The sequence below is a fragment of the Ambystoma mexicanum genome, chromosome 1p (genome assembly GCF_040938575.1).
Source record: "Ambystoma mexicanum isolate Mex_15411 chromosome 1p, UKY_AmexF1_1, whole genome shotgun sequence".
Taxonomy (NCBI): Eukaryota; Metazoa; Chordata; class Amphibia; order Caudata; family Ambystomatidae; genus Ambystoma; species Ambystoma mexicanum.
The window spans coordinates 1,057,547,227-1,057,563,924 of NC_090921.1; positions in this window are offsets into that span (position 1 = coordinate 1,057,547,227).

Sequence of the window (16,698 nt, forward strand, 5' to 3'; positions counted from 1 at the left end):
TCCATGCACTGGCAGGCATGCCAAATTGCATAGGTGCCCTTGACTGCACCCACGTTGAATTGGTGGTCCCGCATGCCATGAAGGTGCCGTATCGCAACCGCAAGCAATACCACTCCATCAACGTCCAGATGGTGTGTAATGCCAGTAAAGCCATCACACATTGCAATGCCCAATACCCCGGATCAACTCATGACTCCTTGGTCCTGCGGAACTCAACACTACCATGCTACATGGAGCGACATGCTGGATGACGTGCCTGGCTGCTTGGTGAGTAACCTGAATGGGCCATGGCAGTGCATTGGGGCTGTGAGTAGGTTGTCTGCATACTCTACCTGGGTGGGTAAGGGGGGGGGATGCATACTCCACCTGGGTGGGAAAGGGGGGGTGCCTACTCCACCTGGGTGGGAAAGGGGGGGATGCATACTCCACCTGGGTGGGAATGTCCACGCCAGTGCACGATGTTCACCTCACAGCACACTGTGCCCCAAGGCAAGTGACACAGCACATGACCACATAACCACACAGTGATGAATTTGAGCGACACCTAACACTACATGACTAACAGGAAACCGGGCCAGATACCACAACACATGCACCACTCATCGGCAGACCTTATACACCGTAGCGGCATCCTGCACCATGCAGTGCAATAGCACCATGTCGCTGACTCCTGCATCTCAACACACTGGACAGTCATCCCTGGGAGTGCATAGAAGTGAGTCTAACAGGGATCCTACAGCGTTTCACTGGTCCTGCACCCCCATAGGATTGCTGCAAGTCACCATGGTAGGGATCCGTGCAGAATGACGAGTATGCTACCAACTACAGCCAACACCCCCTTTCACCAAGTCTCGCGCAAGACATCAATGAATGCAGTCCAACACTGCTGCATGCATGTACGATGCACATGCAACAAGACGTGAGTGCACACCATGACCCATCAGGGAGAAGCTACCCCCTCCATCATTCCATTGCACATGACACCTAGCCGGTCCAGTAATCGGGTGACTGTATCCTGGGACATGTGTGTATGGCCAGTAATCACCTGCGGCCATGTAAGACTAGTACAATTCTCCACCATGAATGCACAAACACTTACCTTCATTCCACTCTCATGCAGGTGATGCTGGCTACCCTTTGAAGCCGTGGCTCATGACCCCGGTCCGCAACCCACAGAACAGGCACGAGGAGGACTACAATAGATCCCATACCCGTACACGGGTGGTGATATAGTAAAACATTCGGCCTGTAGAAGGCACACGATTTCATTGCCTCAGCCGGTCGGGTGGGGCACTCATCTACAGCCACGAGAAGGTGTCCAAGATCACCATGGCATGTGTAATGCTGCACAACATGTGCATCCGTCGGAACGTGCCACTGCCCCCTGACGTGGAACTGCTACCACCAGATGATGATGAGGGGGAGGAGGAAGGAATGGCAGGACAGCATCATGGTGCCGATGCACAGGAGGGACGTTCCGTGCGGCAATCATTGATCGGACAATATTTCTGACTCACAAGTCAGCTGAGGGTGTGAGGATGACAGGACATTGGGCACTGGGTGTGGGGATACATGTACACCATGCACTGTGCTTCTCTGAAAGGCACAGGAAACCCCACTCTCCGGAAGAGGGTATTAGCAACAGAAACTAGTCTCGAAAAGAACATCCAGAGGATATAATTTAAATTTCTTGCATTAAGGATTTTATTAGACCTAATACATTTCTTGTTGTGTGAGTTTAATCACAGATTTATTTTGCACTCAAACAATTATTTATTTAACATAGTAGAAAAATTGTTAAAAGGCTCATCATAATTCCATAAAATTCATACTCTTGAATCATTCACACATTTGTCCTCAGTCGTACACCATACATTTACCCATTCATACACAACATCCAAAAATACAGGTTAAAAACACATGAGAAACATCACAATTAATTGACATTCCAATTCTTATACAAAAAATATATTATATTTTGAAAAAAACAACAACAAACAAAATGATCACAGTGATTCTTGTGGGTGGTCAGTAGTTCGGATAGGCAAGGAATAGAAGATCTTCACAAATAGCCTTATCCACACTTTCTCTACCGGTTTCGACGTGTTAACATTTTTTGTGTTATGTCTTCATCAGGAGAATTTAATACATTTTCTAAAAGTAAGATAGAACAAATATCAGAAACATCAATTTCCCTAAACAAATATGTAAACAGTGAAAAAGCGCAAATGTGTGAATACACCGTGCTCTAATTAAAAGTAGGTAAGGCTACTCTTATTCAGCATATGCCCCTGAATGTAAGTATACATCCAGGGTACACAGAGGGCGTCATGTAAGGAGTGCCACCAAACGAAATCAGTGTCCCCAGGCAAGGCAGGACTAGATCAGGACTCGAAACCCACTAAATGTAATACATGAATTGCTGCATGCAAAGAGTGGCATCCCATGTTGGAACGTCCATCTAATTCTAAAACAGCCACAACTACTGACCTTGAGAGCGCCAACAGGAATAAATCTGTGGTGTATTATCGCTGTCAATAAGATTTATCAGCCTTCAGGTAGAGGATCCTGCTTTTATGAAAGAGTGTACTCAATGCTTCAATCTAAGGGGTCAAAAATAAGTTGGGAGAATCAGAAAAGAATCACGGCTAGATCCTGCGTGTGAGGTCGCAAGACCCAAATCTTTGAGCCAACCCAAACGTCAATCATATACGAAATCAGTATATTTCTTACCCCAGCGGGTCAGATCATAATGGACCTGTTAGTGGTGCTGGTGGTACCCTTAGCTGGATGTTTGTTCAAGGAGGAAGCTGCTGCAGTTACCAGGAGAGTGGAACCTGAAGGTGGCATATGAAAGAAAGGAAGAGCGAAGGGGGGTTTGTAGATAGTCATGTGATTACATAATTACAGTCTCTACCTATTTTGCAAAAGAGAGGGAGAGAGGGGACTCCTAGCCTAATTTGGAGTCATAAATTCGGATCACATAATTATTTTCTAATAATAGAAACCCTAAAAGGATAAAGAAATAGCGGCACTATCCCGAATTCGGGCATAAATATGGGTCTGGCTTACCTGAAACCGACAGCCAACGACGTGCTGGACCTGTCCCTGGACTAAGTCATGCACACAGACTTTGCCCGACCTTCAATACGGACCGGAGAATCGCATCTGAAAGGCCACACTAATGGAGCATTTAAATATCCGACTTGAACTTTTCACGTGATCACGTGTTGTGCGCGACGCTGTTTCGTGTTACGTGCTGCTGTTTCGTGTTACGTGCTGATGTGCGATCCAAAACGTGTCAAAAAAACGTGTCAACAAAACACGAGTTCAGCGAGAGAGCGCTCTGAGTAGCTGGGAGAGAAAACGTTAAAGAAATAGCAATGAACCTCAGCTTCCCCACAGGGCTAGATAAACTAGCTATAGGCAAAGAACCATTACCAATGATTCAAGGAGTTTTTTTCAAAACAAACATTAGAAAAATTCAAGGAGTATTTTTCTAAAAGCACAGATATTAAATGCTACAACAATCATATATGGTAATGGTATACCGCCAATCTGCATGATTGAAGCCCGGAATGTGGGCATATTAGCTGCCAGAGTGCCAGGGTTCTATAGTGTTAAGCCCTTCTGTCAATGTTTTTAAATTAAAAATCCATAATTGTTCTTTATAAGCTAGATTTTTCGCAAGCTGTATCGAGTTTTGACCAAATACCTTTTCTACACAAAACCATTCCATCTGGTCTGCTTTATGGCCCATTTCCACATAATGGATGACCATCGGAGCATTTAAGTTCCGTGTTTTTATCTTTGAACGGTGTTCATTGATGCGGGTGCTTACTTCCCTAGCGGTTTTTCCTATGTACATTTTCTTGCACGGACAGGTGATTGCATAAATTACATTCTTACTCTTACATGTAGTAAAAGTGCGAAGATCCCAATTTTTGTTTGCCATGAAAAAGTGAGTAGTCTTTTTTGAGAATTTGCACGCTACACAAGTGGTACATGGAAAATGGCCAATAACTGGATTTTGATTAAGATCCCGCACGTTAGATGATTTCATATGGCCTCTGCTAGCCCGAGTGATTTGCTGTTTGAGATTTTTACTCTTCTTAAATGCAAAAAGAGGTTTTTGCAGTGCAATGCCAGATACGTTTAGGATGCGCCAGTTTTTTAGTATAATGCCTTTAATAATTTCACTGTGTTGGCAAAAGGTTGATACACAAACTAGTTCCTCTTTTTTCTTGACTTGAGTTTTGGGTTGCAATAATGCCTCTCGATTTGTGAAACAAGCTCTTTTTCTGCATTGTTTTATGAGCCTTCTTGGGTAACCCCGTTCCAAAAGTCGTTTCTCTAAGATCAGAGCATGTTTAGTGAAGTTATTGATGTCTGTACAATTACGACGAAGCCGCAAAAACATTCCGTACGGTAGGTTCCGCAAAAGACTAGCCGGGTGTTGGCTCTCATATTTTAAAGTAGTGTTTCTTTCTGTTGCCTTTCTGTGTAATTCCGTATGGAGAAACCCTTCTTCGGAAAAGATGGACAAATCCAGAAAGGCAATTCTCGAGTTAGAATATTCGAAAGTAAAGTGAATGTCCACATCTACTTGATTTAGCCATTCTACAAAAGACCGCAATGACTGCAATGATCCTTCCCAAATCATAAATATATCATCGATATATCGCCGATATATCAAGATTTTTTCCTTGTATGGATTGGAAACATGTAGGATTTTCTCTTCTTCGAGTAAGGCCATGAAAATTATGGCCAAGTTGGGAGCAAAGGTGCAACCCATGGCCGTACCCTTGCTTTGCAGGAAGAATTCTTCCTTAAATTTGAAGAAGCTGTTATTGAGAACCAATTGAGCTGCTTTGCATAAAAATTCTGTGGGTAAAAATTCTGCACTGTGCGACATTAAAAGACACATGCACAATGATCAATGTCCACTCTGTTTTTTAGGGATGATCAACCAGTGTATTGAATAATAATGTAGAAACGTGTACAACAAAACCTCCACCCTCACCCCCCTCCCTCTCAACTCCCACACACACCCTCACCCCCCTTCACCTCCTCCCACAACAACCCCACAATAGTCCCATCAGTGCAACATAGGCCACATGTGTGTGGCAGTATGGTCAATGTGCACTTCCAGAGCCAGGGGGATCCATGTTGTGGCGGCGCAATGTACGCAGTGACCGACGGACAGGGCTGGTCTGCGTGGAGGAGCTTTGGGAGGGTGGGTACTCCCACTGGGGCTGTGGTCTGGGGGGTGCTGCCTCCAGGGCATCTGCGATCCGGCCCAGCACCTCACAGTGCCGGTTTGTGTTCGCAGTGATCACCTCGCGCAAAGCCTGAAGGTCATTGTGCCACTCAGACCTAGATTCGCGGTTGTCCCGGATAAAGTCCTCAATCAGGCCCATGAAGTGCTGGGAGCGCACTGCATCCATGGCCGGTGTGGCCGATGTGCTTGGCAGGCTTGGTATAGAGCCTGCAGCCCTTTCGGGACTTTCTGCAGTGGAGGTGGATCCAGGACACGCAGGTGGTACTCCATGGCCTGTGAGCCCTGGGGTGTCACTCTCCCCGGAGTCGCTGTGTGCCACCTGGCTGTATGATGGAGTGTCTGGGCTATGTCCAATGTCATTGGGGTCCTCCATGTTGGACACAGAAATTAATGTTGGGCTATCTGGCACATCGAGGAGGCACATGGCAGCTTTCTCCCCTGCCACACTGGACTCCTCAGAGTGCACCGTGGGGCATGTCTCCGGCGGCACTGCAGGCATGGGTAGGGGTGCGGGTGGGGGTTGTGCACCCTCAATGGGGGTTGCTGGAGCAGGTGGTGTTGCCTGTGTTTTCTTCCTGCTTGCAGGTATACGGTGTCCCCTGGCTCTGCCCCTGGAGGTACTGGGCTGGGTGGCTTCCTGGTCCTCACTTTCATGCCCGCTGCCTGTGGGGGGGGAAGAGAGAGATGGCATGAGCAATGATTTGGGGGTCAGCATTTCTTCAAGCCTATGGTATAACAATGGGATTGCAGCGTTTTGTTGACATTTGGGTGGTGAGTGGGACAGTGATCTGGGCTTGGACGGAAAATGCATGCAGATGTCTGGGTCACTCATGTTGGCGGAGTACTGTGGTGACTCACATTGACAGCCTCTTTGTGTGGTATGGCCAATATGGGTTGCAGCCTTGCACCTGACATCAGCCTGGGTCCCGCTTGTTACGGCATGATTTCATTGGGGGGGGGATCCCATACATGATGTGACAGCTTGCCCAGCCCTTGGCGGTGCCTTACATTAGGAATGCATTTACTGTCTTGACTCATGACACTCACCTCCATCAGCGGATGACGGAGCACTGCACTCCATTTCGCCAACCCCTTCTATGGCTTCTGTGCCCATCATGTCCGCACACGTTTGCTCCCAGGGCATCATCTTGATGGGAGAAGCTGGGCCTCTTCCTGTCTCCAGGGCCTGACTTCGGTTGGCCGATAGGATGGCCCGCACCCTGAGACGGAGGTCATCCCACCGTTTCCTGCAGTCCTTTGTGGTGCGGGGGGTGTTTCCTACGGCGCTCACCCTCTGTGCAACTAAGTCCCAGATCTCCTTCTTCCTGACGACAGTGAGCCTACGCATGTCACTGCTGAATACTATCTCAGCATGTTCGTGCAGAGTGTCCACCAGGAGCTCGTCCTGTGTAAAGCGCTCCTTCCTTATGCGGGCGGCACCCTTTTTCAGTGCTTTCGGCATGATGCTGGTCTCTAATGGCTATTTTCCCAATCCAAATATGCCTCCGGGTCCTGTATGAAGAGGATGGCAATGGATTGTGTTTTTAAAGATGGCCGCCGCTCTCCTTCCCGTTCCTGTGCGATGACGTAATTTTCGTATCCGTTAATTAGCGGTGACCGTAATTTACGGTATCCGTAAATTACGGTCACCGCTAATTACGGACGGCGAAGCTTCGATGGCGGTGTTGTAAAGAACGTCTCGCTTCATGCCGCTAAGGGGTTTAACGGGCCCTTTAGCGGTATGCCGCTAGGGGATTTACCGGCATGGTGGAAAGCTTGTGCCCGCGAGGTCGGAATAGCCTGTAAATAGCGGCGTGGTCCCAGATCGGACTCGCTCTTTCCGCCATACCGGGAAAAACCAATGCTTGCCGCCAACCTCGGAATGAGGCCCATTATCTTTTACATCTCTAAGCTCAGTTCTTCCAGAGCTCCGGGACCAGATGGGCTCAGCAATGCAATACTCAAGCTGCACCCCGAAGCGTGGGCCAAAATTCTTTACACCATCTTTATCGGAGGTATAGTGTCCCATCATATTCCACCATCATGGCGCAGATCAATTATTGTACGTATCTTTAAACAAGAAAATCACCACTTCCCGGAAAATTATCGACCAATCGCTTTGCCTGATGTTCCAGGCAAATTGTTGCTTAATTCTCAGGGATTTTAATCTTTGGATGACATCTCAAAATCTACACGACCCTTTTTCAAACGGGGTTCGTTCTGGGTTTGGAAACGGCGCTACATCTCCAACCTACCAACACAATAAAAATGCACAGGCATCAGATGAAGCAACCACTCTATATGGCCTTCATTGACTTTAAGACCGCCTTCGACTCAGTCTCCAGGGAACTATTGAGAACGAAACTCATAAATGCTGCCTGCCCTGCTTATCTCCAAATGCTGATTATGCAATTACATACTGATACTTCTATTCAAGTACTCCTCACTGTGGATGGCAAACTTTCGGCCCCTATCCCTACCTTTAGAGGTCTAAAGCAAGGTTGCATCTTAGCATCTGCTCTATTTAACTTATTTATATCGGATATGAGACACAATTTTATCGAAGTCTCTTCTGATTCTCCCAAGCTGGCCAACAAATTGTCCCTTGCTTATTTTATGCAGATGACCTTGTACTTCTTGCCAAAACTCCAAAGCGGCTTCAGAGCCTTCTTTCTGGACTTGAAAAATATGCAAATCTATTTACGATCAATGTACAAAAAACAAAAGTCTTAATATGTGCGTCTAAAAATTAAATTTGTGAATGTTCTTATATTTGGTATTTACACGGTGAATGCATGCATTCACCGTGTAAATACCAAATATAAGAACATTCACGAATCAACGGTCAACGAATACTGTTACTTGGGATTAAACACTAATAATCATATCTCTGATCTTCCATATTTACTTGAACTTAAAAAATTAAATGCACACGGCTGTGGCCCAAGCTCGTATCTTAAACAATAAATATGGTACATTTTCCCTCCTTCCTCTACTCACCTTCTATAATCAGAAGGTAGTCCCTATAATTATATATGACGCTGAAACAAGAACCTGGAAAACCAGAATCCTTCTAGCTACGATTAGAGGGCTTGTTCTGGAAGCAAGTTATATCTTGACTCCAGAACCTACCCATGTGCATACTGAGGCATGAACTGGGCTTGCTTTCTCTAAATATTTCCTATGCATGGAAATTGTGCTCCTTATACAGGAAGCATTTGTTACCTTCAAGCTCAGGTTGCTTGTTGAATGCTCTGTCTATGCATGTGAATTCCACTGAACATCTTTCCATGGTTGTTTGGAAACGGAAAATAATGGACATCATGGCGATGTATATATCCAGTGAATTACTAATGACTAATCCAATACGAGCCAACCAAAAATTGTGGCAATATGACTGGATCAGCACAAGAGAGTCATGCATGACCCACTACTACTTCCGAACTGTACATTTGACTTTAAGAGATTTCACATTCCTGAATCATACCTGATTAAATCCCCAAGTTCCAGGAATTTATTCCTGATATTTAAGTTGAATCTGTGGTCAACAAAGGATGTCTTGGCAAATTGTAGAACTATCCCTAAATCTGAGAACAAATGTAAGTTCTGCTATAATTTAAAAGAACATGAAACCTTAAAATATTTGCTTGCCTTTTGTCCTGCGTTACTGGAGAAACAAATACACTACTTACAGCACAATTTTTATGATTACCTTATTTTGACACATGACTCCTTGTGGTATAGACTATTCAGTTGTCAGCGAATATGTGTACGAATTGCGATTATTAATTTCTTGCTATCCTTAGATCTGAATTGAATCAATCTGTTTATATTGTAATTGTATTGGGATGTATTCTTTCCCTTTTGTATAATTTTTTCTTTTGTAAAACATTTAAAATGTGATGTGTTTTATAAGCGACATTTATTTGTAATGATGAATTTTCCTTTTATCTTCTTTTATTACACATTGAAAGGTTGATCTTTTTCTTTTCAGCCATATCAATAAACATTTTTTTAAAGAGACGCTTATTAAATATTAAAATTCAAAATTATTAAAATACTAAAGAAAATCAAAATATTAAAGTTGAAAATGCCAAACATTATTCAAAACATAAACAAAATTGTAAATGTTCACTGTCAAAATACTATGGTCCAATAAATTCACAGTTCAAGGGATCCCGGTCTAAGAAAATATCTGATACACTGTTCCCACGCCAGCAGGGTTTCTGACAAGGTTGAGGGCGGATTTGGGGGGGAGGGGGATATAGTCCATGCTCTGGGGTGCAATGTCCTGGCTCTCCCTCCTGCACTTAATGTTATCTTGTCTGGCCTGGCACAGGTTGTGTCTCGCTGAGCTGGCGTCAGATCTGTCTCGTGACTGAAGTATGGTGTTTGAAATATCCCAGAACTAGATCATCAGTCAGTGCCAATAGCAACCTGTTTACAGAGGGAGGAGCTGCAGTAGGCAAAGGCATTTTTCTTGCCATCATGCTCTTAAATAAGGAGAGTCCAGCAAAGCGGCTGGGCATAACTCTCATGTACATAAGGGCAAGGGGTAACGCATCTGAGCAACTTAGTCCTGTCTGCGAGCACACCTTTGCCAGCTTGTAGCTCCCCATTCTTCCTTTCTCTTTTCCCCCAAGCTGTGTGTTCTATTTCGTCCCTAGGGTAGCCTGCAGTATGTGGAGCAATTGTGTCAGTTGTGCTTCAGAAATGTGTACAGGAGAACTGGGGAGAATGGACCAGGGACACAGAACTCACAACAGCGCGCAAACAAGAGGTTAGGGCAGTATCAACAGGGTCAAGCACAGTGCGGTAGTGGGCAGAGGACACAGTTCACCACAATGATACAGGCACGTTAGATGGGGTGCCCTCTATTCCTACAGCTGTGACAGTCTGCCCAGACACTGGGGAATCTAGGAACTCCCTCAGCCTCAGTGTGCTGAAGGTGGCCTCTGTTTCCAGCAGCATCCTGGCACACTGGTTACCTAACTGTGCTGTCACATAGGGGCCACTCGATGGAAAGGGGATGGTTATGCGAGGAGTTGGGGTACCAGGGGTACATCGTCTGGGTCCAGTTCCCGTCAAGCTTGAGAGAACTGCAAGGGTTGCTGACCTGGGCTGCTCTTTTTACAAGTGGCTAGGAGATGAGCGGCATTGGTCTGGGGTACGGTCTGGCATTGTCCAGGCTGGGGTTCTGGGCCAGAACCAGCATTGTGATATGGGGGTTCTAGGTTGAGCGGGGAGGTGAAAGGGACCAGGCAGGGATACTGCAGGGAGCTGCGATTTGCTCTGAGCAGACCGGACTGTGGGCTTGTTCTGCTGATGCTGAATCTGCTGATGACAGTTGTACTTCCAGTGGCCCCATTCCTTACAATAGGCACACTGGTCCTGATCCACGGGGTGACTTAACTGGGATGGGCACCGGGCTGGTGGTGGATACTGGCTTGGGACATGCTGGGGCATGTACCAAGTGCTCTGATAGCCCCAGTAGTGGGGCTTCAAAGGGGGAATCTGGGAGTGGTGAATGATTCCTCTTCTTCCTCCCTCACTAAATTTGTGCTGTCCTCTAGAAGCCCTATACTGGACGCCATAGGGTGACAGTACAGGGGCTGATTCAGCAGGGGCGTACACCCAAGGAGCAGGAACTGGGAAGGGGGCAGAATAGCTGGGGGAGAAAGAGCAGAAAAATCTAGGACATCTTATGGGGCAGAAGGGGTCTCTGGGAACAGGCAGCGGTCACACCCACAACTGGGGTCATTTCTAATTTTCCCTATATTAGGCTGTTCTAGTTTTCTCTATAGGGTCACTTGTTGTTCCAGTCCCTTCTTCCTCACCACAGACACACTCTGCAGGGACCACAACGTGTAGGACTCCCACTGCCTAAATGCTGAGTTCCCTTTCTCCCTTTTCAAAACCTCACGCACCGCAGCTATGTGAGTCTCATCAAAGAATTCTTCTAAGGGCCAGACCAGTAGGTTCTGACGCTTGGTCTGTGTATGCCTTACTGGCATCCATCTGACAATGTCTGGGCCAAGCACTGATCCATGAGGGTCACAGGGGAATCAGGGGGAAGGGCTCACTCCCTGGCTTGCCGGATTTCCCATTCTGATAGGCAAAACGATGGTGTACGCAAACTAAGATGTTTTGACAAATACTAAATCACAACAGAGCATAGGCCAGCACCACTGAATCCCTACCATCAAAGTCTGTCATCCAGGAATACTCTAGTGCACTCACAATCGCTCACAGGCACTCACAGATGCACACTCCCAGGCTCTCAACTGGGGAAGGGTTTGGATGATAAACTGTTGCAGGACGGGGGCACGGTAATGCTAAGCTACTGGTCCAATTCCAAAAGGAGTGTTAATTATAATTCCCAGGCATCCCTGGAAAACTACTCAGATTCAGGCAGGCAGGTCTGGCACTCCACACAAAAGAGTTCCAGGCAAAGACAATCTTTAGAGGCCCACTCTTGTGGTCCTAAAGAAATACATGGCTCCAACGACCAGGATATGGACACAATAAAAATGGGTAAGTGGGTGAGGTTGGGCCCTCCCAGTGAGTGTCTAGGCGATGACTTTGGTACAGACTACGTGGCTCTCGTACTATTAAACTGAATTAGGTGCCTTCGTGGGGTGAGGGCTCCAGCCGCCCAGGCAAGCAAAATGAAGGGTATCAAGGCACACTCCACAAAGGTATCTACAGAAGGACTTACTACTAAGATGCCACCTCACCACGCTTTGTACCCAGATTCAGGCACACTATTAAACTGAGTTAAGCAACATGTAGTGCGCTCTAAAACAAGCCTCTTGGTGGACCGGTCCCTAAGGTGAGCAATGAGCCACAGCTACCCTTGTTCAACCTCCAGTATGTGCCTAGAAGGGGAGTTTGTTATGAGGTAGGTCACTCCCCATACCTGAGGAACTCTTATGGTTGAAACCGAACACCGGATAAAATGAGGGGTTGAGAACTGGAGGCTATGACTAGTTGGGTAGATTACCTGGGAAGGTACACCCTACAGTTTGCCAGTACAATTGTGTGATGTTGTGTAGGTGTGCAGGTGCTCCTCTGACAGTGGCAATGCACCAGCGCCTTGCCACTGTGGGAGTGGAACCTGGGTTTGAATGGATGGGTACACTGAACTACCCTCAGTTTTTTCCACCACCCCCTCAAAGACTAGGAGCCCCCCTCAAGCTACAAGCTGGCAATGCCAGTGGTCGTGACTGATACTTCAGTTCTTACCTTACTAGTTGGTCCGGCAGCCATGCACAGGTACAGCAGGCAGCTCTCAGAATAGGAACTCCTCTTCTCTGTGACTGGTCTGTAGATTGTAAAAGAAGGTAAATGGACAGAGGGAAAATGTAGAGAGGAGAGGAGTGCAGGCTGCAGAACGGGTGAGTTTACTCAGAGGAGGTATAGACATTAAGGCGCTATTCGGGTGATCAGGGACCTAGACCTGGTTCTGGATCTGAGTCACATCACCAGAAAACTGTGGAAGTGGGGGGCAGGCCCAAATGGGGGGGGGCCGTGAGGGAGACCCTAGGCAGGGCCACAGGTTTGGACCAGGGAGACAACAGACCTGTTTGGGTGTGTTGTGTACGCAGACAGACAGGGTCCCCCTGTGGCAATAACAGGCAGGCTCTACTGAAAAGTGGGAACACGATGAAGGCACCAAAGTCTTTGAAGAAACCAGAAACAGATTTATTGTAGGAAGAGGAGTAAACTCATTGCCAGCAGGACAAATTAGACACACTGGACACAGGTGATGGCCTACACTGGGATGCGGGCACAAGGAAGGGCATTGATGACAGGCACACTAGCTAAGCACACAAGCTGGCATGGAACCCATAGGGCGGGGAGTACCCTTGAAAGCACAGGGGAGCAGGGACCTGAAGGGAAGGGTTGGAGAGGAAGTGGGAGGTGGGGGTTGAAAAAAAGCAGGTTGAGGAGGAAATGAGGGATGGAGAGGGAAGACAAGGCTATCCGTGCAAGGGGCCTCCTGGGCTGTGCTGCCCTCCCCCATCAGCAAACCACCACCAGCAACCAAAGAGAAAAGAGTGAGTGAGTCTCCAGTCCTTTCTCCACAGGTTTATATGAGCCTGTTGCTCCATCCACTGCATGGCCAGCCCCTCACCCAGGCAAGTGTTTGTTTGGGCATTGCCAGGATACGTGTTGTTGCTCTGCCCCCTCCAGGCCAGCCTCGCTCACCCAGGCAAATGTTTGTTTGGGCATGTGTTGCCACAATCGTTTCCGGGGCCAGCACCCTCGCCCAGGCAAGTGCTTGTTTGGGCAAGTGTTGCCAGGGTCGTTTTTGGGGGAGATGAGATGAAGAGTGGGATACACACTTTCAGGTATTCTGTGTGATTCTCAGGTCTGGGCAGTTGGCAGTTTGAGCCTAGAAGGGATGCTAATTGTAACGTATTGGGAGATTAAATTATACAGTGCAGGAGAGTTGGGGCCAAAGGGCAGGCTAATTGTTGGATGGGAAATGTGGTTTTCTAGTGCCCCTCACCCATGGACCACTACCCTTGTGGCACCTTGCTTCCCTGTGCTTCCTCTCACTACCTCTCACTTTTGCTCTTTTCTCTTCTTGCTCCACTTGCATGGAATTCTCTTCCCCTGGACATCTGACAAACAGTCCACATGGATGTGTTTAATACCAACCTAAAAGCCTACCTCCTTGTCTCTGAGTTACCCTCTTAACCTACCTCTCATCTGCCTGCTAGCTAACATTTTCCCTCACCCCTAACCGGCCTCCATTGTAGCACTTCACCCATCATGGTCCCATCCCAAGCACAGCTGGCCGTACCGCCTACCTGCACTTAAAAATTGCCAATATTGGTTGTCCTTAATCTATGTATGTCCACTTATGCATTGTCCCCGGTAATTGTTCCATTTACTCCCATCCACAACCTGGTCAGAATTTCCCTCAAACTCACTTCATTCGTTTGTGTTTGTGTGCACTTCATTGTAAGAAGCTCACTGCTTCCCATCAATTCTGATTTCTTATCTGTTGTACATTTTTTGTGATCAAAAGAGCATTGTTCCTCATGTAGATAAATAAATACATAATATTATATTCAATGGCTGTGAATCAGGCACAACATAGTTTAGTGTTAAACATAACTAATGTTGTGAGCACAGTTGCAGCATGTCCTAGAAATTGCTTTATCTCTACATCAGAAGTAAATCTCCAGAGAGTGGACCCCACCCTCCCCCCATGTGTCTTGATCAACACCCTAATAAACGGAGCTCTACTTATCTTGGACAAATCTCTTCACCTTGTCCCATATTTCCTGTAGCTGCCAAAATTGTGGGCACCTAGACGTCACAGTGTGCACTACGCAAAACAAATCCTCACTCATTCATATATTGTTTAATAAACTATAGTACAGTTCCATATATAAAAACGCACAGATTAATGGCACATGTATTCTACATATATATACATATATGACTCTCAAATCTAGCTGTGTTTAGCCTTGTACTCAAATTGCATTGCCAGGTCTAGGCCTCTCTCCCACTATTCAGGACTCTCAAATCTAGCTGTGTTTAGTCTTGTATGCAAATCTGTGTTTAGTCTTATACTTAAACTGCACTGTTAGATGTAGGCCTCCCTCCCAATATACAGGACTCACACGTCTAGCTGTGTTTAGTCTTGTACTTAAACTGCATTGTTAGGTGTAGGCCTCTCTCCCATTACACAGGATTCACAAGTCTAACTGTGTTTAGTCTTGTAATCAAATCTAGCTGTTTTTAGTCTTGTCCTTACACTGCATTGTTAGGTGTAGGCCCCTCTCCCACTATACAGGACTCTCAAATCTAGTTGTGTTTAGCCTTGTACTCAAAATTGCATTGCTAGGTGTAGGCCTCTCTCCCACTATACAGGACCCTCAAATCTAGCTGTGTTTAGCCTTGTACTCAAAATTGCATTGCTAGGTGTAGGCCTCTCTCCCACTATACAGGACTCTCAAGACTAGCTGTGCTTAGCCCTGTACTCAAATCTAGCTGTGTTTAGTCTTGTACTAAAAATTGCATTGCTAGGTGTAGGCCTCTCTCCCACTATACAGGACCCTCAAATCTAACTGTGTGTAGTCTTGTACTAAAACCACATTGTTAGGTGTAGGCCTCTCTCCCACAATACAGGACCCTCAAATCTAGCTGTGTTTAGTCTTGTACGCAAATCTAGCTGTGTTTAAACTTGAGCTCAGATCTAGCTTTGTTTAATCTTGTACTTAAACTACATTGTTAGATGTAGGCTCTCTCCCACTATACAGGACTCTCAGGTCTAGCTGTGTTTAGTCTTGTACTCAAATCTAGCTGTGTTTAGTCTTGTACTCAAATTGCATTGCTAGGTGTAGGCCTCTCTCCCACTATACAGGACCCTCAAATCTCGCTGGGTATAGTCTTCTACTTAGACTGCTTTGATAGGTGTAGGCCTCTCTCTCACTATACAGGGCCCTCAAATCCAGCTGTGTTTAATCTTGTACTCAAATCGAACTGTGTTTTGTCTTGTAGCCAAATTGCGTTCTGAGACGTAATACTCTCTCCCACGACATAGGACTCTCCAATCTAGCTGTGTTCACCTTATGCACAAAGGTAGTTCGGTTCTACCTTGTACTCAAACTGCATTGTGAAACTTAGGCCTCAACCGCGCAACACAATCAACTAGGCGCCATGTCACACACAGGCCACAACAACGCAGCTCCCTGGCGCACCACGAGCCCCAATGAGACCCACTGCAGTCTTTCACTACCCCTGCCAGGACACAGCCCAGCCCCCTTCCACAGCGCACCTTTACCTTACATCCCTCACCCCCCTTTTCCCCTGCCATCACCACACTTACCTGCCTCAAACTGTCACACTCTCCCCCACACGTAGATCCCGCTCCGGCAAATAAGAGCAGCAAGATGGAAAGACGGATTAGAAAACATCCCCCCACGGAACACACCAGAGAATGCAGCAAGACGCCTAATATGCCTATCACACTCCAACCGTGCCAGCAACCAACCCCTGACACATCCCGCTCACATTCTCCCCAATCAACAACTCACCACCCCCAACTCACACTTTCCCACCCATCGTGCAGCAAGAGAAGCCCTAGCCAATACCCCATCCAGCAGAGAACCACCCACTCTCTCCCATACACCAATGACCGCTCATAATGCTAGGAAAGGGCGAGAACGCAGACACCAATGCCCCCCTAGTATAACCCATTCTTCGACACAGTTCACAACCACTGCCACCGCAATATAGGAGCGAAACCTCAATGCCCGCACCCAACCCAGTCCTAGCTCTTTTCCCCCCACCCCCGGTGCCCCCAACCCAACTGCTCCCTCATCTCCACACTCCACCTCCCCCATCTCATCCTCCCCCCACTTCCAGTCCCCACATCAGGCCTGTTCTCCCCCCAA